Below are 25,571 nucleotides of genomic sequence, written 5' to 3'. Positions count from 1 at the left end.
CGAATCTCCCCAGAGAGGTTCGCTTAGCACCTACATTGTTTTCTTTCTGTCGCCAGCTGAAGACCTTTTTATTTTCTCAGTATTTAAACACCCAATTTAACTTAAATTTAAACTTTGCTGTTTTAATCTCATATTTTAACCTATATTAATTTTTGCTGTGTGGTTTTATTCTGGTTGTGCTTTTTATATTGTATTTTGTATGAGTGTTTTAAATTTGTTGGTTGTTTTTATGCTCTTCGTTGGTTTTTAATTTTTGTGAACCGCCCAGAGAGCATCGGCTATTGAGCAGTATAAAAATGTAATAAATAAATAAATAAATATTTTTAACCAAATTGTGGTGGCTCCAGAGACCATAACAACAGCCTATCTACGGTTGGAGAGCATCGTTACTCATCCAAAAGACTTTTAAAAAAAATGTTCATAGACAACGTGGTGGAGACATCACAATTGGGTTAAAAGACTTGCATGCCGCTCTGGCCTTGTTGACTATTGCCCTTTTTTGAATTTGGAACTACAGCTGAGAAACCTGTGGGTAGCCCGTGTCCACACTATTTCCCTACTTTTTGCAGCCAACAGAGGGCTCATCTACACCAAGCAGATATTCCACTATGAAAGTGGTATGAAAGTGGTATATCAAAGACAGGAGCCACACTACTGCTTTATAGTGGTACTGAAGTGCACTGACAACCCATGACACATACCATTTACTGCTTTCATACCACTTTCATAGTGTTACATCCTGCTTGGTGTAGATGTGTCATGGGTTAGGGTTAGGGTGTTTGACCTGTGAGCAAATATTTGAGCTAATTTCCCCATTTTTAGAAATAGCTGTTCCCCTATTTTAGTAAGGGCATACTGCATAAATCTACTATGCGCACTCCACATCACTTGACATGCAAATTCGTGAAGCGTTCCATATTTTTCTTAAAGTTGTTTTTAGATGTATGTTTTTGTGTATGTTGTGTATTTGTAGAACACACTGGAATGGAAAGTGTTGTGTATTTGTAGAACACACTGGAATGGAAAGTGTTGGACTGGCCTCCTCATAAAAAAGTGAATGCATGAAAAATGAATTAATGAAGACAATTCCAGACAAAATGGCTAGTGTGGAAACAGTGGCTAAAGCCCAATTTTCTAATTTAAAAAAATGGAAAGAACTTAATTTGAGTAAGGGGCAGTTCATGCTGCATTGGGCTGAGCAGGAAACAATTAGAGGCAAAAATGACAAGGAAGAAGAAGTTTCTAATTAAAATTTCAGGGGACCTTTGCTGAATGGGATTTACTTATACATAAACATTATAGAAGAATGCTAGCCACGGAAATAGGCATATCTGGATAACAGAGAGTGAAGATTATGCACTATGTGGAACCATTGCTTTAATTCCACTCCTAGCTGATTATGGAAAAGAAGTGCCTCAGTACTCAACAGCCCTAGTGAAGAACCATAATTTCTTCTAAAAAGGCTGAAGAATGTTATCTGGTTATTGCTGTTAGTGTTTACAATGTAAGTGTTAAGTTGTATACTTAAAATATCCTGACTAGGTATCACAGTGAAAACATTAGCACTGTTTTTTCACATCATTGTGATAAAGTATCAGGGTTTCTCCACATAGTATCATTGTCCTATGCTAATTTTCACTTTGTTGAAGTGCCATTTTTATCTATGCAGAGAAGAGGTTGGTTGTGTTCAACCTGTTCTGGATGTGTTGCGCTGCTCTTAAAGGGATAGGTTCACAGTTTCAAGGTGTTCCTAGATTCAGCTTTTTCACTGGAAAAAACAACTGGCAGACTGTGGCATGCCATGTTTTCTGGGTTGTTTTTTTGTTTTTGTTTTTTTGGAAGGGTGGTGTATAAATACACAAAACAAACAAATAATTTCCCCCCCCCTGGAAAGTATATAATGACAACTTTACTTACTATTTAAGACTAATATATTTAAGAAGCAAAAGATAAAACAGAAATCCTTATCAGGGCCCTGTCTTAACTTGTATAGATTCTTTGCTTTGATGGAAAGAATTCCAGCAAGGCTCAGAAATGATTGTCAGCTTTGATTTCCCCCACAAGACAAAACTACATACAAACACTGCTTGCACAGTGAAAAAACTCTATGGATTCCTCACCATTCTTTCATTTATAAGTTAAAAACAAATATGATGTTGACAATCATGTTTGCAAGGGAGTTCTCTGCTCATGATCTGTTGGATTCTGAACATGGATATATACAATGAAGATACAATCATTCCATTATGGATGGCATTTAAGAAGGGCTGCAGAACTCTCTGGGACCTCTTTGCAGAAGTGAGTGGGGCCATTTTTTATTTATTTATTAGTTTAAAGCTCTTAGTGTCAGTAACTATGCATTAGGAAAGACATCTAATTTTTTTTAGAATGAGGGGAAAATGCACAAAAGCCAGGAAATCACCAAATGATTGATGTGTGGGGGAAAGGATGTGTGGCCATCTGTATGAAAAATTAAGATTTACATTTACTGAAGTCTAATTCAGCCTTCTCCAACCTGGAATCTCACAGTTGTGTTGGACTGCAATGTCCATCATTCCCAGCCGGCATTGGCAATATGTTGGGGAAGTTTAATTCTCATTTATCAAGATTAAAATTTCTCATATGAATCCAGATTTTTTGTTGGGATTGAAATATTTTGAGCAAATTGGCTGAGAAACAACAAGATTGAGGTTAATCATGAATGGCGCCTGAAAAAATTAGATTTAAATAGACATCTTAGTGATCAATTTCAGTGCAGATCTTTCACGGAATGGAGATAGAGTTGCCACCTTTTCCTGTCAGGGTTCCTGTATCTTTAACAGAGGCAGAAATTCAGCTGGGGAAGTATCATGCTTTACTATGAAGAAAGCTGCACCTGTTGAATTTCTGACTGCAGATGTTAAAGGCATAACTGTCTCAGGGGAAAATGTGGTAAACTTAAACGGAATTTTGCAGTTCATCCTAGGTCGGCATCATCGCCCAGAATATACCTAAAATTGCCAAAAGCGCTACGGAGTAATTAAATTTTATAACGGCGCTCCTGTGGCAGTGGAAACACAAAGTCCTTAAACTCGGAATTTTAAAATGCTGTTTGATTCCTATCTCAAATTGGAACCGCTAAATTAATCTTCAGAGGGACGATTTTGGGATTATCCCCAATTTATCTTTAGGCAACAAATATGATGATTTAGCGACAGTCCCTAAATGAGTTGAATCAGGGTTTTGACTGTGCGGCGGGTGTTTTCTGTGAATAAAGCCCCATTGTAAACCAAACGCTGAAATGATCACAGTGCCGAAGAGTTGGGGGGAAATGTCTGGAGGCGTGACGCGAGAGCAAAGGAATGGGGCAGAAAAAACGCAGGGTTTCGAGTACAACCAGGCATTTTGCTCCAAAGAAGTCGAGGCTGCTGAAACTTGTGCGGAGCGGGAGCCCTTTACTGCCACGGGATTACAAAGGCGTGCGAATTCGGAGATGGCTAGCAAAAAAAGGCATAAAGAAAGATTATAATTTGGGGGGGGGGGATAATCTCCCTGACCTCTTAAACCACGTTTCACTTTCCTTTTGCAACAAAAATCCTAACGTTTGTATTTAGGAGAACGCCCAACACCTCCTTTTCCCCTCCGACTCCAAGGGAAAAAAAACACTTTTTCTTTTCTTCCGCTAATCCTGGAATGTACCACCGAAAAGAAGAAAAAAAAAAAAGGAATAAAAAAGAACCAGCTTTCTTAGTTCCCGAGTGACTTCCTCCCGCTCCAATCAAGGAGCGCGAGTGGGCCGGCGTGCCAGACTTTCCTCCAATCTCTTCGGTCGCTCCCTTTTTGGGGGCGGGAGGAACCTGGAAGAAGGAGTGACGTGTGCTGTTCCCTCGTTCAGTCTTTGCTTGGAATCCTGACATGGTGTGAGAAGGGAGCGCGAGGGAGCGCCCAGGAGAGAGGAGGTCTAAGAAAGGGGGGCAAGAGCATGGTTTAGGGGAGCTGAGGAGAGGGCGAGGCCTGGCGTTATCCGGAGGCCGCACTTTTGGGAAGGCGCTGCTGGGTTGCTTTCGGCTGAGGTGAGTGGCTTTGCTCGTACTTTGGAGACAAGTCGAGAGGAGTGCAGTGTTACAACACATTCTTGCCTCTGGCTGTTTTTCTTCTGCATGCCAGTCTGGCTTCTGTTCCTGAGTGCCAAACCGGATTACTCTTTAAACGTGGTTGAAGAAGAAGAAAAATATTCCCTGATTCTGGGTTGGTTCATTCCCTCGTCCCTTCCCACAGGTTTAGTAGCAAGCCACAAAGTGTTTCCAGTTGGCTGGCTGATACAAGCCCATCAGCAGGAAGTGCAAAAAGGTAGATCCTTAGTGGGGGCTGATCTTTTGGGAAAGGGGGTGGGGTATTTTAGAAATCTAGGTTGAATAACTTTTACTAAACTAACAAGGAATCTGCAAGATTCTGCATAAGCTGAGGCTCAGAGATTTTTTTGGAAGAAAATGCGGTATAGGTAGTAAAAGGAAGACAATGGATTTGAGATTGCTTTTTAAAAAGTTGCAGAACGGTTTTGAGGAAGGTGTATGTTCAAGAGCAGATGCAGCTTGGAATGAGCGGCCAACTTTTGCCTTTATACTGGTGCTAAATGGGAAAGGTGATAGCAACTGGGGTGGGGATATAGCAGGATATTGTGAAAATCTTGTCATGCTTGGGAGGATATTTTTGGCTGCAAGTTTAATGTTTCCCAGTCTGGTCCTCTACATATCACTCGATGGAAAAAAGTTTATTGGCCCAGTCTAATAAAAACAGCTTGAAGTTTCATTTAACCTTCTAATTAAATAATTTGATTTAACAATCAAATTAAAAATCCACGTTCACACTGCAGTCCCAAGAATGGTGGAAATAAAATCCTCAAATGGTTTTCTTCTGGATCAGACTCATTGATTTTATGGTAGCGACAACAATGTGTGAGTAGCTTGGGGACTGCAGCTTTAATTGAATTTTATGAAGTTGAGATAAAGTTAGAAACGTCTTTTGGAGAGGATATCCAAAATATATTTATGGTAAACCTAGCTTCTCCAAGGCTGCAGTTGTTTGCACAATTACTAGGGAATAAGCTTCATGAATATAGTGAGAGCTCTAAGTAAAAATGCATAGGACCTGACTGCATGTGCTTAGCTTCTTGGGAATATTTCAGATGAACTTCACTGATAAGGTTGTTCTTTTGTGGCAGCTCCTTGCCTCCTCTTTGTGTTTTAATATTGTTATGTTTTCTGCTGCTTTTAAAGCCTGCCAAATTTCTGGTGTCTCTGCCCCAGTGAATGCGTAAGGGCTCCTGTGAACACAGAGTTCTTTTTCTTCCTGCCTGTGAAACTGGAAGCTGCCATATATTTCAGCTAGACATCTGGTGGCAGCTTATTCATGGGAGCAAAACAAACCCACCTTCTTTTGACCAGTAAAAATGCTGGGCGGCACCATCTGAGGAAGAGTTGGGAGGGAGTAAAATAAAGAGTGATTGAAGTGTCTCTTTGAAGTCATGCCTACCAGGGCGCCGGTTCAGTTTGGTATCTCTAACCTCTGTTTTGAGACATATGCAGTGTATGCTCTTGGGTGTGTGTGTGTGTGCAAATGATGGTTGAAATCCTATTACATTTGTATACTATTATACTCGTGGAAACACTTTTTTGAGAACCTATTTATTATTGGTGTCCTGAGCACCATACTGGGATCAGTAAAAATGTTTACCTTGAAAAAGTGAGGCGGGGTAAGGCATGGGCACCATAACCTTGAACAACCTTGGAAATAAGTTCACAGAAGTTACTGGGTTCATGCCCACCTATTTTAGCTGATGACTTTGCTAGCATAATTGCTATGTGGGAGTAAGCCCCCTTGAACACAGTGGGACCTACTTCCGAATGAACGTGCATAGAATTGTGGCATAAAACAACATTTCTCAAACTTTGGGACTTCAGGGCTGGGGTGGGCAACTTGTGGTCCTTCAGATGTGGCCTACAATTCCCATCATTCCTCAGCATTGGCTATGCTGGCTAGGGCTGATGTGAGTTCTAGACCAAAACATCTAGAGCAGTGGTTCCCAATTGGTGGTCTGCAGACCCCCACCCAGGGGGTCCGTAGCACCATTCACATATTAGCTCTGCAAAGTCTGCATTTTAATAAAAGAAAATATGCCGTCTCCTGCGCTCCATTTGCTTCGACGGTGACATCATGTGCGAAAGCACCTGTGTGATTTAGCGACTAGCTTCAGAGATTACTTCCCTGCACCTAATCCTGAAAACTCATGGATAAGGAATCTTTTTGAATGTGGTGATGTACAGCTAACAACTCTATCTGCGGAAGAGCAAGATGCACTTGTTGACGTGACTTATGATGGTTCATTGAAATCATTTTTCAAAGAATATAGACTGGACCAATTCTGGGTGAAGGTTTTTCCTGATTATAAGAAGTTAGGGTGAAAAAGCTTTGAAACATCTAGTTCCCTTTTGTTCCACATATCTTTGTGAACAAACATTTTCGACATTTTGTTACATGAAGAACAAGCCTAGAAATCGGCTCGATGTTGATCCAGATTTGAGATTAAAAGTAAGCAATATTGAACCGGATGTGGAAGGGATTGTTCAGGACAAAGAGAGGCATGATTTCTCCCATCACATTTAGGTTTAGTAGCTGCTTGAAAGGTCACAATTTGTTCAGTTGTAAACTAGACATTAGTCAAATTAAATTTGGCTTTCTATTCCTAACTAAATCATTGTCATTTTTGCATGGTAATATCACAAATTTTATGATCTGTTTTTAGTATATCTAAAATCCTTTGATTATTAGGGGCTACTCCTTATTTTCTCCAAAAAAATGCTTTGCACAGATAACTACCACAGAGATAACAAAAATTTCAAATTTTTTGAAATTGCTTGGCATTTGAAAAACAAGGGGTCCACAGTACTTAGTTAATTGGGAACCACTTATCTAGAGGACCACAAATTCCCACCCCTTTAGTATATGTTTAGAAAGGTTCATCTTCTGGACCTCACCCCCACCTGTGTAACTATCTGGTTGGTTGGTGGGCTGATAGAGATTCTTGTCCAATAGCAGTGTGTTGGAGAATAGTCAATCTTTAGATTGGAGAGAATGGATACGAAAGTTAATTTTAGAGTTCTCCCCATTTCCCTGTCCTCTCTTTCCTGGCAACAAGGCCTGCTTGTCTACTCTAGATATTGACCAAAGGACAGGAACTGAGCAGTTCCTTCCTTTATCTGCTGCATTTGGAAGTCCCTGCCCAAGGTTTCAGAGAGAGAGAGAGAGAGAGAGAAGGGGTCACAGCAGCAGGAGATCACTCACAAAACTCCCAGCGCTTCTATGTTTTAACTGGAGGTGATTTTCAACTACCTTGAACAGTCCTGTCCCTGAGTTTAAGAATCTAGGCCATGGGCAGGCAACCTGGTACTCTTCAGATGTTTTGTGCTACAACTCCCAGAAGCCCAGCCAGCAGATGCAATGGTCAGGAATTATGGGAGTTGTAGTCCCAAACATCTGGAAGACATCAGGTTGTGTACCCCTCATCCAGGCTCTAGAAAAGAAAACTAAAGGTAATCCTTGTTACTGTTGGTAGCCATATGAGTAACTGTTTACAACCCTGTAGATATGCACAACTATGATATGGAGAGTGGTATTCTGTGAGCGGGGTTGCTGTTGTGACTGAGTATAACAAGTGTGTGACCATGAACATTAAGCCCATAAGATGATAGTAAGGTAGAATTGTAGGTCATTCTGAAGTGGCCTTTGGGATGGCCTGCAGAGTAGTTGTATCAATTTTTTTATCCTCATTGTGGTTCAGCATGTGGCTAATGTACTGCATATGGTAGTGAGACCTGTTGATGGCATGGTAGGAATAACACTACATTTGCCGTTGTCGTATTGTTGTGGTCATGAGTGTGAGTAGTGAGGTCCCTCATTCAGACTATCTCTGCCATTAGGACTACCCTACAAGTCCTTTATCTGCAATATAAAAATAATAATGGGCTACCTTTCAAGGCCGCTGTTAGGATTATTTGCAACTTCCCCCAGTGTAGTTCCCTCCAGATGTTTTGGACTGCAATCCCATAAGCCCTTATTGGCCATAATGGCTGGGACTTGCAAATTGTAGTCTAAACTATCCGGAGGATATCATCTTCAGGGAAGATGGATTACACTGGGATGGGCAATTTGTGGTCCTCCAGATGTTTTGGCTTACAACTACCATCTGCCCTAGTCAGCATAGGCAATGGTGAGGGATGATGGGAATTGTGGCCCTCCAGATATTTTGTCCTACAAGTTGCGCTCCTTGCCTCACAGATATAATGTGTGTGAAATATTTGAAAATGCTACATAAATGCTAAATAATTTCCTCCTCCTGAGATAGAACAGATGTTGGTCAGAAAAAGAGCAGATGAGGGATCATGCTTCTAGTTCTCATTAGGTATTTGGCTCTTTGCTTTCTCTTCCATAACACTAACAACAGCGCTTAGGAAAATAAAGTCTTGGCACCTAGAGTGATGTGTTGGATGGCATATTGACTTGCAAAATGGAACAACTACCCCCCGCCCCGCAACATGATTTATTTTCAGTAGTGTGTTGTCAAGAGACAGGGGCCCAAACTGGTGATAACGAAATGTAGAATTTCAACTGTCTTTGGCTGGCAACGTGAAGCTGTTCTTCAAAAGCTGAATAAGCTACAGTCTACTACGTGCTTTACAATATTCTTCATGAGCGATTTTCCTATTTTAAAGGATAACTTAAAGCAATTCTCTAAAACATTTATAGGGAGAGACTGATGCAAATTTACCTCCTGCTTTTAATCTGCAGACAATTTTTTAGATTTTATGGCCAGTCAGCATTGCTACTTCTTTTTCCTTTAGCCTTGTTCAAAGTTTTGGCAGTAAAATATGCACCGTGAGCCAGTGGTTGTGGAATACGCAAAACAAGCATCTCCGTTCCTGAAACTTTAGCTCAACAACAAAGTCCAGATATTCAATCAACTATATCTGAAGCCAATGATTCTTGATGTACCTAAACATATAATCAATATTATATACACATGCACAGATAGTTCATAACTTTCTGTGGTGTGCTAGTGTGACCAAGGATGACCAAACAGGATGGGGCTGTGCAGATAATATCAGACGTGATTTATAAAAGCAGGAAGCACATTTTGCTGTCACACAAATTTTGTCTCCTTTGCTTTCTCTTTGCAAATGAATAATTTCCCTCAAAGGAGTGAATGGAAATCAAAGTGCTGCACTTCAGGATACTGTTGTAGTGAGAGGAACTTGCCCTCCACACTTGACCCTGTGTAGCCCATGCTCCACAGACTGCAATTCTCTGTGTGACAGTGTGTCCTGCAAGTGTTCCGTTGCATCCAGACCTGCTCTGAACTTCCTCAGCATTCTTGTAATCTATAGGCACTAGCAGACATACTTGGCTTCACACAGGTTGAAATAGCCCTTTGTTCAATACAGCAAAGCTGTCAGACAATGTTATACCAGTCCCATCTGAGTGACACTTGGCTGCCATCACCCCTAGGTACTTCCGCTGCCATGCAGCACCCGTATAGACTCCTGAGGGAGGGTCTGTCCTCTCCATTTTCCTGAGGGGGAGCTGCCCCTCAGTGGGAGAGAGGACGCGTCCTTATAACTTTGTCTCTTGGACACTCCCATTGTCTTCAAACTCTGTCAACTGCAAAGCTATGCAGTGCTAAGGGAAGTTTGCCTCTTAGTGATTGGAGATGATACTGACACATTTCAGTTAATTAAAATGAATGAACATGCTTTTAAAAACACACAAATAACCCTTGAGGTTCCCTTAGTAAGTAGCCATGCCAAATTCTGGGTGTCTTGGAGTTTCATTGTCTTAGATCTATGGCACAGACAGACATGTGTCCTCTTTTATTATTATAGGTTCCCTATGCCTCTCGGTCATTGTAATGATGAGAATGTAGCTAGGAGTTTTATAGCGGCTATATTAAAGACAGCTGTCATGGTCTGTGCTGCTTGTGGCAGACATCTTTGAAAGGTGATCAGGGTAGCATTATAAAATTAAAAGGAACTGTAGCAAATTATTAGGAACTGTAGCAAATTATTAGCAACTTGTTTCAAGATGACTCCAAGGGTTACTTACGGTCACCAGTGCCTCCTCCTCTCCCAATAAGTTGACTCCTGAGTAGAGATATTCTACAGGGAGCTTTGTGAGCACGGATTATTGTCTTAGAAAGGGATGCAAATGTGGGGACTGGTGATAATGGAATTTGACTGGACAATAGGTTTACTATCTCTGTCCTGTTTAGCCTCTCACCTGGAGAACCTCAAGTTCTTAAGGACACATGGCAGGGAAATTCTTTTGGCATGCAAGCAGTCTTCGGACCATTTTGGCTCGGATCCTGCATGTCTGTCAGCTGTCACAAAATATCCCAAGCTAGGACCTAGGATTATGAATCAGGCCCATAACTGGAGATGCGTGGGATTAAGGGAAGGGGGTGGGATTGTAAGTGAAGTGACTGTGAAACATAGACCCTAATTAAAATAGTATGCAGTTACTCAAATATTGTTAAAATATAATTTAAAATGTGACAAGTGCTTGTCAATTATCCTAGTGCAATTTGTACTTGTGTGATTGTAGTGTAAATTGTACACACTGAGCTATAGGAAGGGGCCATGGCTCCGTGTAATAGTGCACAAGCTTTGCATACAGAAGGTCCCAGGTTTGATCCCTGGCTTCTCCAGGTAGAGCAAAGAAAGAATCCTGCCTCAAACCCTTTGAGAACTGCTGCCAGTCAGTGTTGACAATACTGGGCTAGATGGACCAATGGTCTGAGTCAGTATAAGGCAGCTTCCTTTGTTCTTGGTCCCTGGCTAACACACTGCAAGCAAGGAACGGGATTGCTTTTTACAGAAGAGTTGCAAATACAATGTTGCCTAAACTTCCCCCTCATGTCCCTGTAAGTAAAAAGGTTAGTCTCCCCCCACACCTTTTTTTTTTAAGGAAATGAAAGCAGTAAATTTGGCTATAGGGCATGGGATATCTTTGAGAGAACTGGGCCCTCAAAACTCTTATTCCTCCTCCTCTCCTGACATGGGCCTGATCGGAAGGAAAGATGCTGTCAGTTTGCTTCCCAAAGGAGTAAGAGTCACTTCTTCCAAAATCAACATTTTCTCTCTCCTGCTGTAAATGGCTGCCAGCTCTTGTACTTTTGGAGGATTTAATTTTCTTAAAAAGAAAGTATGACGTTTCCTCTGACGCCCTTTAAGCATATTGAGTTTTTCTGAAACCACTGGTATGTACTGAATTTCAACTTCATGCTGGGTCATATATTTAAGGCCTAGTTCTCACTGAGGCATTAATGTCTGAATGTTGAAGTTTTGTATGTTGGGGAACAGGATTCTAGCTTAATATACTTATTCCATGTGGAGGGACCATGTTGTTTGAAGGAACATTATGCGAGTCCTCATCTACAGTGAGTGAGAAATAGGCATAAAAGGTGACTGATGAAATACCAGCTACCCTACATTGCAATAGGTTCGTATGAATTTTACTGGTGTATACTGAATATTTCATACTTGTTAACAGTGAAGCTAGAACTTGAAGGTTAGGCTGTAGCATTTGGTTCCACATTAAATCTATCTGCACACCACAAGTACCAATGGTCTTTCAGTGCTCCATTTTGTTCAAATGATTATTCCTCGACGTGCAAAAATATGAGAACTACTCATCCATTTCTGTGTAGTTCATCTGGAGTTATTAATAGTGTGTTTAAAAAGTTAGCAGTATAACAGTGCCAGTTGTTCTATGTCTTTACATTCCACAAACAGTATGAAACAAGTTTGCTTCAGAGATTGTGTTTTGTCTGTTGTCTTAGGTGCAAACGTTGGGCAAAATTGTTCAGAGTACTAGTTACAAATAGGGTGGGGTGGGGAATCCCTGACTGTAGACGTTCGAATCCTGTAGGCTTGTGGTTCCAGAACTGTGTACACCCATGACTCACCAGCAGAACTAGAGCTTCATTGAAGAACTGCTTGTTAATTCCAAAGCCTAGTCTGAAAGTGTATCCTTTTATAGCACTCCTTAGTCCTTTCTGTGTTCCTGGAATCTCCTCACAACCTACCTGTAAAGCTTCAATATTTTATATGTCTCACCTGAGCAGGATCCTCCAAATGCAACTAGAATTTACTTGCAATGTTCTGTCCAACTTTTTGATCCAACGTTGAGAGCAAGTGAAATGGCTCCTTCAGAAATGTCATATGAGGCTTTCTGGTGATTCTTAAGAGCACCGATCTTCAAACCTTTCTCCCTTCAGGGGACTGTTTCTACATTGACTCATCTACTGATAAACCCTTGCATATCTCCCATGAAACTCTTGCATGTTGCAAAGGATTCTGGGATATGCTAAAGTAGGGTACGGGTAAGCAGAAGATAGATCAGGATCTGCTGATAGATGGCTGCATGATTTGCAATATATGGGGAAGTCTTTTTGATTCCTAGTAATTTAATGATAGCAAAGCCATAAATTAGGTGTTGAAACTAAGAATGTTTGGGAGAAAGTTGGAAGTAGATTTTTCTGTGTGAGGATAGTGACCTGTTTTTTTGGTAATGAAAGTTCCCAGGGCTAGGTATATGCTCAGCTATCTTGATTCCAGTATATGTCTATCCCCCTCCCACCCTCAGACACGGGGTTCTAGTTGCCAAAAAATCCGAAGTCTTCATTTCTTAGCTGAAGGCCATCACTGAACATTCAATAATATAATCAAAAGGGGAATACATCATTCAAAATATAATTGAGATGAAGATTATCATAATTCATGGCTATTCAATAGATATCTAATTTCTTATAGAGTGATAAGAACTATAACACATTATGAAAATGACTTATCAGGAGAAGAAAGCCAACAAAACCTGTTCATTTATTTATTACATTTCTATAGTGGCCAAAAGCCGAAGCTCTTTATAGTGAATATATAGTAAACGAAACATTTCAATCAAACGATATTAAGAAAAATAGCTCTGATGTCACCTGGTTCTAGTTGGATCTTGGGATTCTAGTCTAAGGCAGGAGACCCTGCTCACCTGAAGTCTGTCCATTCCTGCTGTGGGGTAACACCTCAGGTCAGTTCAAGTGGAGTGCTGGTTTGCGCACCTCAGAAGCCCTGCGCAAAGACGACATGCTTGAAATCTCAATACTTCTCTAAGACTGCACATTACGCAGGAAGATAGGTAGTAACGGGCAAGTTGTCTTTCAGGAAAGCTTGTCCTCCTGATCTTCTCACTCAAGAATCTCAGAAATTGAACATGATTTGGAAACTTGTGTGCTTTCGCTCCCCTCTCCCCTCCCGCAGCAAGGGGAATCCTTGTTATTGCAGACCGGAGGAGAAGTTAATGAAAATAGCCTAGTACATGTTGGGGCAGTACCTTGGGGAAAATTAAGTGCCCTGTGTGAAATAATGCTCATGCTGTTCAGACATGATCAGTAAAGCTTCCAGCTATGTAGGTTAATACAGATTCTGCTTTGATTTATGAATCCTGCTGGAGCCACAGCATGCCATTGTCATAAGGGTGGTATGTGTGTCAAAAGAAAAGAGAGACCCTCAAGATGGCCTTTTCTGCCCCCCCCCTTCCCTCCTGTGGTGTTGACCTCATTTTCAGACTTCAAAGTGAAATTCAAACTCTGCTGCTCCTTTAAGGCTACACAATTACAGGGTGACCTAGTTCTGTCCTGCAATTTTATGAAATAGTGTGATCATTTTTTTTTTCTTGTGGGGAAGCAGGAATTACTTTCAAGGTGTCAAATGCTTGTCACCCGGGGCCTCCTTTTTGTGAGACAAATGAGGGATGCAAAATAAATGGCTTCTCCCTTAATTATTTGTAAACAGTCTCAGTGCCATGATTGACTTTGAGTGAAATAGGATCAGAGTAAAGAGTATCTTTTACTTTCATAATCATGGTGGCCTGTGTACGTGGTGGGAGAACTTGTATATATTGCAGGATTCCTGAAGTGAGGTTCATTGTGTGTGTGTGTGTGAGTGTCGGGCAAAACTTCGTGCAGGATCCTTGTTTAGAAGAGGAGAGAAAGTTTTGCCCTCATTGCAACAATTTCTTTAAGGGCATGTCTACATCAGCCCTATATCCTGGGATCGTTCCTGTGCATCCAAATGCCACACAGGGTATCCCGGGAGCTGGCAGGGACAATCCCTCCATTTTTCTGGGATAACTCTTAGGTGTAGAAAGGGTCTAAGTCCACAGCTTTACTTTCTCCCCTGAAGGCTGCCATTCCCTCCTATGGGGGAAAGTCAAATACTGTATTTGGTGAATAACTAGGGTGGGTCTGCGATGAGAAGGAGGCCAGACTTAAGGGAGAACAGGGCTTCTGCACCTTTAATAGTTGTGTAGAAGAGGGATTATAGCAGGTGTAGCTTTTCATACAAGCCATACCTGCTGAAATTTTCTCTTTTATGTGGAGCTATTGAAGGTGCAGGAGCCCTGTTCTCTTTCGAGTCTGGCCACCCTAGGAGCACCTACTCCTGGTGCCTCTGTTTTTACCTATCCGTGATTAAATGTTTTGTTCTGCTAGAGTCTACAGGGGTGAGGAACCTCTTTCAATTCGAGGGCCAAATTCAATTTTGGAGAAGTTCTCCAGGGCTACATTCCAATAGTGGGTGAGGCCAAAGGAAAAGGGGTGAAGCCAAAAATACCAGATTATAATGTAGTTTAAAGCTCTTTCTTTCAGTAACTAAGCCTTTGAAGAGGTATCTCAACTTCTTAGAATTGGGAAAAACAGCACAAAAGTTGAGAAACCACCAAACAGTTTTGGGTTGGTAGAGAGGGGTTGGGGCCAAGAGAAGGATGTAGCCATCTGAGGAACTGTGGAAGTCTGGATTCAGCCCCCGGACCTAAGGATCCCCACCCTTGAGTTGGGTTGGAATGTAATGGAGTGTTGTCTTACTGTTTACGCTGATACTAACAAACTTGATATTGATAGATATGGACAAACTGAAGTAGACTAGTTGGCTTTGTGGAAGAGAACAGTGAACAAAACCCACTGAAACCTTCCTCAAACCAGTAAGTAATCAGCTTGAGCTCTGCTATATTTCCCCCTAGGTGAGAAGCTTTTCTGTCACCAAAACATATCAGACAATGTCAGTACCCCAAGAATTAGCTCAGAAATGCTTCCTGTTCAAATTTCTTATCTAGCCCTGACCACGCACAAGCCTACATAATGCTTTTGTAGGTCACCTGCCTAAGTCATGTGAGGTTCATGTGGGTTCTCTTTCCATGTGGCTCTACCAGAGCAACAATAACAAAAGAATTATTGAAAGGAGGCTAATTTTAATACAAAACTGATAAGCAATTTTAGAAATGTTATGATAGTAGATGATCTGAAACTGTGAACATCTGCTATGGGAAAACCACTTCCAGAACTGGGGGTGGGTGGGTTATTTGTCAAATTTCATCTTCACAGTCCTTTGTGTTACTTGCTTTTCAAGGTAATAACCAGAATAAGTATTATCCCATATTAATAGGTACTTAAAAGCAGGATTAGTACCTGACCATTTAGCTTCATGAGAAGCCTCCACCTAGATAAGCAGCAGAGCTGATTGAAATATGGTAAAAGCTTTTAAAAAATGATTGGCTCTTTATAAGAAAACCACCTTGAGTGACTAACAGTAAAATTGTAGGCATGTTTATCTGGAAGTAAGGGGCACTGTGTTAACTCTCTAATAAGTGTGCATAGATTTGCAGCCTAAAATATTTACTTGCTGGATGCAGAAACAGTGGCTGCATTGATAATGATGGTGGGGCTTAGAGGTTGCAGCTGAAATTACAATGCAAGCCTGCTGTTTTAGAATATTGGAGTTGGATCATAAAGGACTGGATTCAGAACCACATTCTTTTGTGAAGCTCACAAGGAGAACTTTCAGCTAGTCTCTGTCTTTCTGTCTAACATATACCATAGGGTAAGGATAACATGAAAACAGCCATGTATACTGTTGAGCATGAATATTTACAATCATACCATTGGTTTTTTTTTTTAGTTTGATCAGACATTTCCTGATAATATTAATTTCACACAGTTGCCTTAGTACATTGAACCAGGTTAGCCAGTGGTAGGGTGACAATAGTATCTTTAACAGTTGTATTGAAAAAGGAATTTCAGCAGGTGTCATTTGTATATATGGAGAACCTGGTGAAATTTCCTCTTCATCACAACAGTTAAAGCTGCAGGTGCCCTGCCCTCTTTTAAATCTGGTCACTCTAGTATAGCTCCTGCTGCTTTAACTGTTGTGGTAAAGAGGGAATTTCACCAGGTTCTCCATATATACAAATGACACCTGCTGAAATTCCCTTGTCTATACAATTGTTAAAGATACAGGAGCCCCGTCCTCCTTTTCATATGGTCACCCTAGCCAGTGGGTTACCTCCAATTTGAAACATGTGGTGCAGTGAGTCAGTGAGCGAGCATGAGTGTGTGTATATCTGCTTCTCTTCTACAATGTTAATAATTGGTGCAGATCTAGGTTTCTGGTACCCTCAGGAATAGGCTTATTTGACAGATTTAATGACATGTCTGGCCATGAGAATTCACTTGTGAAAACTCTGTGCTGCTGTGAATTGAAGTGGTTGCTTTCCCCGCAAATGAACAAGCTGCTTGGTATTTTTGGTTTGAATCTAGTGAAGGAGGGTGGCTGTCTGAATTATATTTCTTTTTCCAAATTGAAAGGGGAAAAAGTGCTCATTGCTGCTGTCATACTCTATTTTTTGCTGTATGTTGGAATTTTCCATAAATGAGTCTGTCATCAGTTTAATTTGTACTTGCCTGCCTGTGCTGTGCGTTGTTCCAGCTGTGGGCATATACTCTTTCCTCACACTTGTAGCTTCCCAAGTGCTTCATTTCTTTGCTTTGTTGTCTATTGGAAAAGTATGGGCTTGCAGAAATGCTGCAAATTCCAGAGAACGTTTTTGATCAATGTCCAATAAAGTTAGCTGTGTCAAAAAAAGATAGCTTCGTATAAAATAAATTGCAGCCATATACTTCGTCTCCCCATGCAAGAGATTTATCCATAATTAAGCAACATTTGGCAAGTTGTCCTGGAAAGTGAAATACCTAATCTGAATGCTCAGGAAGCCAGTAGAATGCTCCATCAAGTTTGGAGGAATTGTGTTTGCTGTGGCTACACTAGTGTTAAACTTATGTGGAAGAGAAAGATGCAACTCCAATAGGGTTGCCATATTCTGAATCCACAAAACCTGGACAATTTTGGGAGGGGTAGGATTTTTTTTAAAAAACTGAGAAATATGTAAAGGTCTAGGGAAAGCCCAATTTTTGCAAAGCCCAATTTTTCAATTAAAACATGAACTATTGTAAAACCAGACATCTTAAATTCACTGCAACTTACTTCCAAGTAACAAATTTGAGGTTTGCAACCCAAATCCAAGGAGGTGGATTTTTGAAGGGCAATTTTTGGGGGGAGTGACTTTCCTTTCCTTTCTGCCCTCTCTCCTTTCCTCTCCTTCACCTCCTCATCCCCCACTCGCTCCCTCCCTCCCTCCTATCTCCCACAAAACTCTCTTTCTTCCCCCACAACCCAGCAGCTCCGCCCTGCACTTACCCTAGAGGTCTGACCACAACCAGCCAAGCTCATCAAACTCCTCTGCATTGCATGGGACTCAGGTAGCCTGAGGAGAACATGTGCGCCTTTCCTCGCTGTTGTTCCTCTTCTACGCAGGCGCAATAAGGTGAGTCTCAGTGAGTGACTCAGATGAGCCTGTGGAGGAGCGGTGATGCTCTGGAAAAAGCACCGGATTGATGCGTCTTTTTCTGTGCTGCTGCTTCGCTGAGCGGGCTCAGGGCGCCATTTTGGAGGTCAGAATTTCTCCGGCCAGCTGGACCAGGAATCCGGGATTCTTGCCCAGCTGGTCGGGACATTTCAGAAACTCCTGGAAATTGGGACATTCCCGGTTTTCTGGGACGTATGACAACCCTAAACTCCAAGCATAGTGGATGTGTGCCACAGAGTTATGGCTGACTGTAACTCCTTGGCATGTGTCTCCAAGTGATAGAAATACAGGTTATCCTTTCACAATTCATATACCAATCCCAATGAACACTGGTGTAACAACACATCCATGGTGAATATGATTGCTGCATAAGGTGCATAGGAGGGCACACTATTTTATGTTGGCTATTAGTACAGTTTTACACAACACATCTGAACCAGTTCTAAAACTCCCTAACTATTGTGGTTCCTAGTAGATAGCTTGGGGAATTGAACTATAGAGCAACAAAGATATTGAACATTTTTTTACAGGGGACTATCAGATGGGTTGTAAGTGGGAAGCAGACATTACAGTTACACCTGTTCTGAATTGAAGTGCACATGTGCCTTAGGGGTAAGGGAGTACAAGATGTTGGCGCAGTCTCTAGAATTTGGAAGAGGAGGTAGGGCTCAGTTTCGCATGCAGGAAATCCCATGTTCTGTTCCTGGCATCCCCAGTTACAAGGACGGTAATAGATTTGGAAAAGGTCTGTGCTTAAGATCAGGGAAAGCTTCTCCCACTCTGAGTTGACAACATTGGGCTAGAATTGGTAGAAGGTATCTTCATGTTTTAATATGGATAGTCGCAGTTGGTTGTCAGCATTGTTGTGAATTCAGGTGATAAGATGCAGGTCAAGGTGTGCACATGTGTGCTCTGAGATTAAAAAAAAAAGTGGAGAAACACCTCAGTTGCCTTTATCAGATACTGCCTCTCTGGAAGTAGGCTTCAGAGGTACACATTAGGGCTTCAAATTTCTGGTGAGAGTGAACTGTGAATGTGGTTCAAAGTTGGATTCATTTGCAGACAGATTCCAGTGGCATTAATAAGGATTCCAAGAAAATGTGTTTAGAATGCAAGTGTAGCTTTTAAAGGACTCTGCACTTTGTTGCACTGCTATAATGCTGGAGTGGGAGAACCTACAGGACTGAACTTCTCTAGCTAACGAAGCTGCTAAAGGAACTGAAACTGTTTTGGGGTAAGAGAATGTCAACCCTCAAGAGAAAAATATGAATGAAAGGTATTTTATTATTTTTATTTATTACATTTCTCTACTTCCCAATGGCCAAAGGATTCTGGGTGATTCACAAAAAACAAACCACAAAATACAATATGAAATACAATAGCTGAAAACTACAGTATAAAAGTGCAACCAGAGTAAAACCTAGCAGCAGCGCAGAGATTTAAAATGCAACAGTATGCTGATGTTTAATTCCCCCCTCCATCATTTAATAATTTTATGCCAGAAGGAGTGTCCCTAGAAAATGCTTTGTATATTATAATATAATATAATATAATATATAATATATAATTGTTTGTGTAATATACATGAGGTAAAATAATTTTTGGTTATTATGTATGTTGCATTTTTTTGTTCTTGTACTAAAATTTTTAATCTTCACAGTCCAGATTTTGCTGTAATAGCAGGTGTGTTTTCACCTGGATGGCTTTTCACTAGATATCTTGCAGTGTGATTTGGCCTGGGTTTATCATTGAGATAAGAGGTAATACAATTAGTTTCAGTTTTCAAGGTGGTCTCAGTAAGCTTACTACTTTAGATGGCTTTGTTCTACAGAAATAAGTCAGTGGTTTTCACGCTTTCGTTGTGATGGTTCTGAAGTGAATGCTTAAATGTTCTGATTCAGAGAACCAACTTGCTTTATTTTATCAGAGGGTGGTGTGGAAGAACTGAAACTCGCTCTGAAGCCAGGGACAAATCCCCTTGTCCCCTTCCCAGCTCTAAGTTTGGAGCTGGGTAGTGGGGGATTGTTCCTATAGTCCTAGACTTTGGATTGCCAGTGCAAACAGGGCGAGCCCCAGACCTCTTCTTGAGTTCAATTCGGAAAGAGGGTGGCAAATCATCCCTGCAGCTCTCAGGCCCTCCAAGCATACCTGAAGCACAGTGTAACTGCTGCAATAATCCCTCCCAATGTCTAAGCTTGAGAGGAGGGCTGGGGCTTGTGTTTTTCAGTTTATGGTTTAAAAGAACTTGGAAAGTAACTACGGGGATAGTGCCCTACTCCCAGGAAATAGGCTGGGGACTCATTATGCTTACCAGAGGAGGCTGGGGTGCTTGCCATGGTGAATATAGCGAGTGGAATTGTGGACCCCTGAAAATAGGTGTGAAATGCATTCCGATCTCGACTTCCTTTGTAGTAACTTGTAAGGTATGTCTGTTTATTCTTTTTTCAGTCCTGAGAATATAGGCACCAATTTATGTTGTTGTAAGCAATTAAATTTCCCCCAGTAGTTTTGTTATTCAAAGTATATTCTGAGAATTGGTCAGAAAAGACTATCAGTCAGTTATCCCTGATAAACTGCTGTTTGAGGCTAAACTGGACCTTCAAAGCTCTCTCCATTATGCCTTAGAGCACATATATAATCCAGCCAATTTTGCTTTGGGCTGATTGAATTATTCCTGTCCGAACAGATCCCAGCAATGAGCCTTGGTAGTGTTTAATTTGTACATCATATCTAATTTTGAGTTATTCACTCAAAGCTGAAACTGGTTGAAAGGAAATTATTCTGAGCTTTAAACTGCTTGCCTGTTATAGAAATAAGAAGGTTCTTGCATTAACGTTTATTGTGATGAGATCCCCTCTGGAGAGCACTCTGTGGCGCGCTGACTTGTGCGTGTGTCTCAAAACAACTCTGTCTGAGCAGTTCTGATATAAAATCCAGATTTAAAAAGTACAGATGTTGGGCACTGCACTGAAGTCAAAAGTGCTGAGAAGTATACCATAATTAGAGGGAAACCCTCTTGAGGAATGTTTTGTATTTATTTACTCCTGGGAAATTCCAGTTCTTTGTTTGGGAAGCACAGTTATAGTTGAAGGAAGATTGTTCAGTTGTATTTTTTTTATGGCTTCCTGGAGGAGGGGGGTGTTTTGGGTGCAAAACTGTTTTAATGCAATAAACTTAAATTCTAAATGAAAGTTACAAAAGCATGAATCAGGTAGCCCAAAATAAGTCTACAAAAGTGACCAGAGCAGACTTTTTGTTGTTGTTGCTAATCAGTCTAGCTACACACACCAATAATAATAATAATAATAATAATAATAATAATAATTTATTTCTTACCTGCCTCTCCACTTGGATCGAGGTGGGGAACAACAGTGAATATAAAACACATTAAAAAATGTGGCAAGTTTACAGCCTGAAAAGCTGACTGGTTGTGGGGTGGAGGGAAAGAGAATCTAATGTCTTCATAAAACAGTCTTGCAAACAGTCCAGAAAAACCACTAGGTCACAAAGTTTTACTAGCCCATCTGTTCATATATACCTACCTTGTAAAGAGCCTATTAAGGGTTGAGGGTGGGGTGGAGAAATAGTCACACTCTCACAATATGTAATCGCGTTTTTGCCTCGTTGCTTGCTTGGAAGCTATTTTCCACAGGCAGTCAACCCTGATTTATTGTAATGGGCAGGTGGCATTCCTATGAAAATTAAGTCCTATAAAATGAAGGTATGTGCATGTTGTTAGTCTTTACTGTCTTAATAACACTTGCACTTTGATGAGTTCATGATGTGCTTCACATTAGGGATGGGTGAAACCTGGCTTCTTTTTCCATGGGGTTTTCTGCTTCATGGTCTTGAATCTCCAAGGAAGTTCCACAGAGTGTCTTGGATATCCTTATATTTTGGAACTGTGGGCAAAAATTGAATACACATCTGAACAATCTCTAAATGCAGATGCTGCCCATTGCTTTTAATGGCAGTTGCACTTTCCAACCCCCAAAATTTGTGCATCCAAGCACTACTGATAAATCTTTTTCTCTGATGGAAAATAAATCGAACGTTCTTTTGGAATAACTAGCTGAGAGACTGAAACTGCAGTATCTGTGCTGGAAATTGAAACTGCTGGGTTACCGTGGCATCAGTACTTCTTAGTCAGAATTACAGCGACCCTATAAAGTAGGTCAGTGTTCAGATGTGCAGCTGACACTTGATTCTTAGTTTTCCTAAATGCATTCATGATAGAGGCAACATTTGAACCAGGATTTCCTAGTTCACAATTTAATCCAGTTTGGTACGATATGGTGGTCTCCAGATGTGTCAGGCTGCAACTGCCATTGTTCTCAGCCAGAATGATGGGTATTGGAGGGTTAAGAGAGGATTTGTCCTTCTCTCTCCTCCACACCCCGCTTTAAACTGCCATGCAAATGATCACTAATGGCTTAACACATCTGGAGGGCCTTGGGTTGGGGAAGGCATATGTAGTCACTTAACTTGCCATGCTTCACTAGCTCAATAATGCAATGGAATTATTAGCTTGGATTGACTGGTCAGCAGATATACGCTATGGAGCAACTCCTGTGCGAGCTGAACATTTAGGCTCAAATGCGTCCGCTGTGAAAGTTCCAAGAGAGCACAGAAAAAATCAGAACAAACTTGCTGAAATAGTTCTGTTACTGGGGTGGTCAAGGGACAGCAATATTAAGAGAGGATTTGACTTTCTTCTCTCCCCCCCACCCCGCTTTAAACTGCCATGCAAATAATCACTAGTGGCTTAAAAAATTGGCACAGCGTATCAGAGAAGTTTATGGTGCCATCTGCTCGTAGCAGAGTAAAGTGTTTTATGGAATTACGAGGTCAAGCTTCTCGATCAAGGGCAGCCTGGAGATAATAGGGATGCTTTACTGGAATCTATTCATTCCTTAAGGAAAGTGTTTTAGCTCGTTGCTTGTAAATTACTTTACAGTACATCAGCCGTGCTTGCAGCAGCTCACGAGCAACAGTTCACATGGATTGCTGTTGTGCAGTCAATTCCTGTGAATCTGGAGCCATGTCTTGACATATTTATTTATGAGATAAAGTGAAAGGAGGGGGGAGTGGACCTGTGACCTTGTGGAGAACAGGGGAGTGGTAAAATTCTTGCCGCTTAAGTATGTATTAATTTTTGTTTTGATCAAATTCACCTCCAAAGACACTTGCAAAAACATTATACAATTAAAAGTCATTTCAGAACCCAAAAAAACAACTTTATTACCCAAAGCATGGTAGACACATGATGGGCTTACAAATAGTTTTGTTTTTGTTCATCACACCTTCCTTTCAAGGCACTCAAGGCAGAATACATGGTTCCTCCGATCCATTTTATCCTCACCACAATCCTGTGAGTTAGGCTAGGCTAAGAGAGTGACTGGCCCAGGGTCACTCAATGGGCAGGTTCAGACTATCATTGGGAAAAAGAAGCCATGGTGGCTTCTTTTTCCCGCTCCGCATGTGCCACTTGTATGCCCGCCATTTCCCTAATTACCCTTGGCGTGGTGTAGGTTGCCATATTGTCCGAACCTGGCACGGTGGGGCTGTCTTCCAAACCACACCACAACCCATAGCTTGCAGTGGTGACAGGCTGGTTTGGAAACCGCTTCCGCTGTGTATCTTACCGGGCTCGGAATAATTAGGGAAACAGCTTCCATGCAAGTGACATGCTTGGGGTGGGCAAAAGAAAAAAGTCAGCACAAATTGCTAGGTATTTTCCTCCATGTAAATATATATATTTGGAATAGGTGATGGAGTGTGTTGGTGGAGGAGAGAGACAACTCAATTTTACAAGAATCAACTTTGTGTCAGTGTTAACTGTACAATGAATTATATGACGTAATAAAATGTGAAAGATTTTAAAATGTAAATACAGATATTATATGTCTTGGGATGCAGTGTATACAACTGTTCAAGTTGTTCTGATAGCTGTAGAAAGTGTTTTTCCCCCTTTTGGCAATACCATTAAGCAGCTTTTCCCAAGCCAATGCCCTCCAGATGTTTTCTATTTCAACTCCCACCAGATCCAGCCAGCATGACCAGTGGTCAGTAGCTGGGAGTTGTATTCCGAAACATTTCGAGGGGAGAGTGCCATAGAGAATTGGCTGATACTTTGTTGATGTCCTGCACAACTTAGATTTTTGAATAGTTCTTCTGACCCCACCCTTGTTAGAAGTGTTTATTTTTAGTGAGAATTTACCTTTTTGAATAAATAAAAATTGACTTAACTCACATAGTTTGTCTTGGAGTGTTGAGTAAATATTCCAAAATAACTGCAATAACATAGCATTGTTTTTGGCTGCCATCCATTAACTGCTTTCTTCAAACCAGTCTATTTGAAGTCTATGAGATTATTGCAAGACTCTTCTAAAGCGAGTAGTTTGTGGAGCGCAGCCAAAGCGATGCAGGCATTTGCATTTTTTTTTTAATAAAAGAAATTTTCCTTGGGAACACTTCGGGGGTTTATTCTTGAGTTAAATTTGCACAGCTTCTAGAGCGATTAAAACTCTGGCTTCAACTGTTACCATCTTCTCCTGTGTTTCCATTTCCACTATCTAAACCACAAGGTGAGGGCTGTTTCACACATTACGCAGGAACAAATAAGAAAGTAAAAACATAAGAAGAGCCATGCTAGATCGGACCTCCCTCCTGTTTTAATATATTTTAGGGGTATAATATTTGTGTAATATACAGTATTTTGGGGGTACACCTAAGATGTTCGTGTTTGAAGCCTCCCTGTGAGTGAGTGAGTGATTGCTATGTTAGGTTTTCATATATGCGGGCCTGTGGATTGAGTGACGGGCATGACTGATTTATCTTGATAATCCTGACCCTCTGTCCTTTCCATGCTGAATGCTGTATGTTACTGTGACAACTTCTGTCAAAGGGAATCTCTTCTTTAAAAAGTTATTTCCATAAAACAAGTTTATTTAAAAATGTTTAAATGTTAATACCAAATATTTTTAGTAGTTTCTAGCTAAACAGAGGTTAGTTAAATATGTAGTTTGACACACTGAACACATGAATTGTATGTTTTTGTTTGTGGTGTGTATGTATTTTAATGTTGGAGTGAAACTTCTGAGTATATCTTTTTTTTAAAAGCCACTTTTGTATTCCATCCTTCTTTCCAGGAGCTTCTAGTAGCAGACGTGGGGCTCTCTAGCCTGAAAGGAGCTTGTCTAATGAGCTTTTTGAACCTGTGTCTTCTCAGTCTAAGATGAACACTCAGGGTAGTATCCAGTGGTGTCATTTGGCAAAGTCAAATAGTGCTAGCTTAGCTCTGCCAAATTTTTCTGTTGTGTGAGCAGTTGTGCATTGTACTCATGCGATGGGTTGCAAAACTGCACTGTGCGTAACGCACAAGGGGTTGCATAATTATAATGCATAACCAGTTGCACAATGGTTTATACAAGCATAATGCACAACCACTTGCGCAAAGTTGCTTGTGCAAATGTAACTTTAGTTGGATTCTTGGATTCTCCTCTAGTTTCTGCTAGTGCAATGACATAGTTGGAAGCTAGGGATGATGTGAGCGTTTGACTGGGTCTGTGAGGGAAGCGTATCCCCCATGTCTGGCCCTCATGGAGTCAGTCGGACACACTTGCCCCAAGGGCAGACCTGTGCTCGCTTGTGAGCGCCCCTGAGTGCTCTGGTGTGGGTCTGCCCTGGCCTCCAGCATCGGGCGCCCTTGTCCTTGCTGCATTAATGCTCGCTTGTGAGCGCCCCTGAGTGCTCTGGTGTGGGTCTGCCCTGGCCTCCAGCATCGGGCG

The 25,571-nt window shown here is 41.2% G+C and overlaps 1 protein-coding gene across 2 annotated transcripts in view; it reads left to right on the top strand.

Moving 5' to 3' along the window:
• Positions 1–3,913: 3,913 nt before the first annotated feature.
• Positions 3,914–25,571, top strand: part of PPFIBP1 (PPFIA binding protein 1) — a 133,344-nt gene continuing 111,686 nt past the window's right edge. For both annotated transcript variants that reach the window (XM_063134247.1, XM_063134244.1), the window contains exon 1: positions 3,914–4,052. The gene's annotated coding sequence lies outside the window, so the exon portion shown is untranslated. The remainder of the gene's footprint in view (positions 4,053–25,571) is intronic.

Source organism: Elgaria multicarinata, chromosome 9 (genome assembly GCF_023053635.1).
Source record: "Elgaria multicarinata webbii isolate HBS135686 ecotype San Diego chromosome 9, rElgMul1.1.pri, whole genome shotgun sequence".
In the NCBI taxonomy this organism is placed as follows: Eukaryota; Metazoa; Chordata; class Lepidosauria; order Squamata; family Anguidae; genus Elgaria; species Elgaria multicarinata.
Note: the sequence above shows the minus strand (reverse complement) of the source record. Positions and strands in the feature narration are given on the sequence as shown.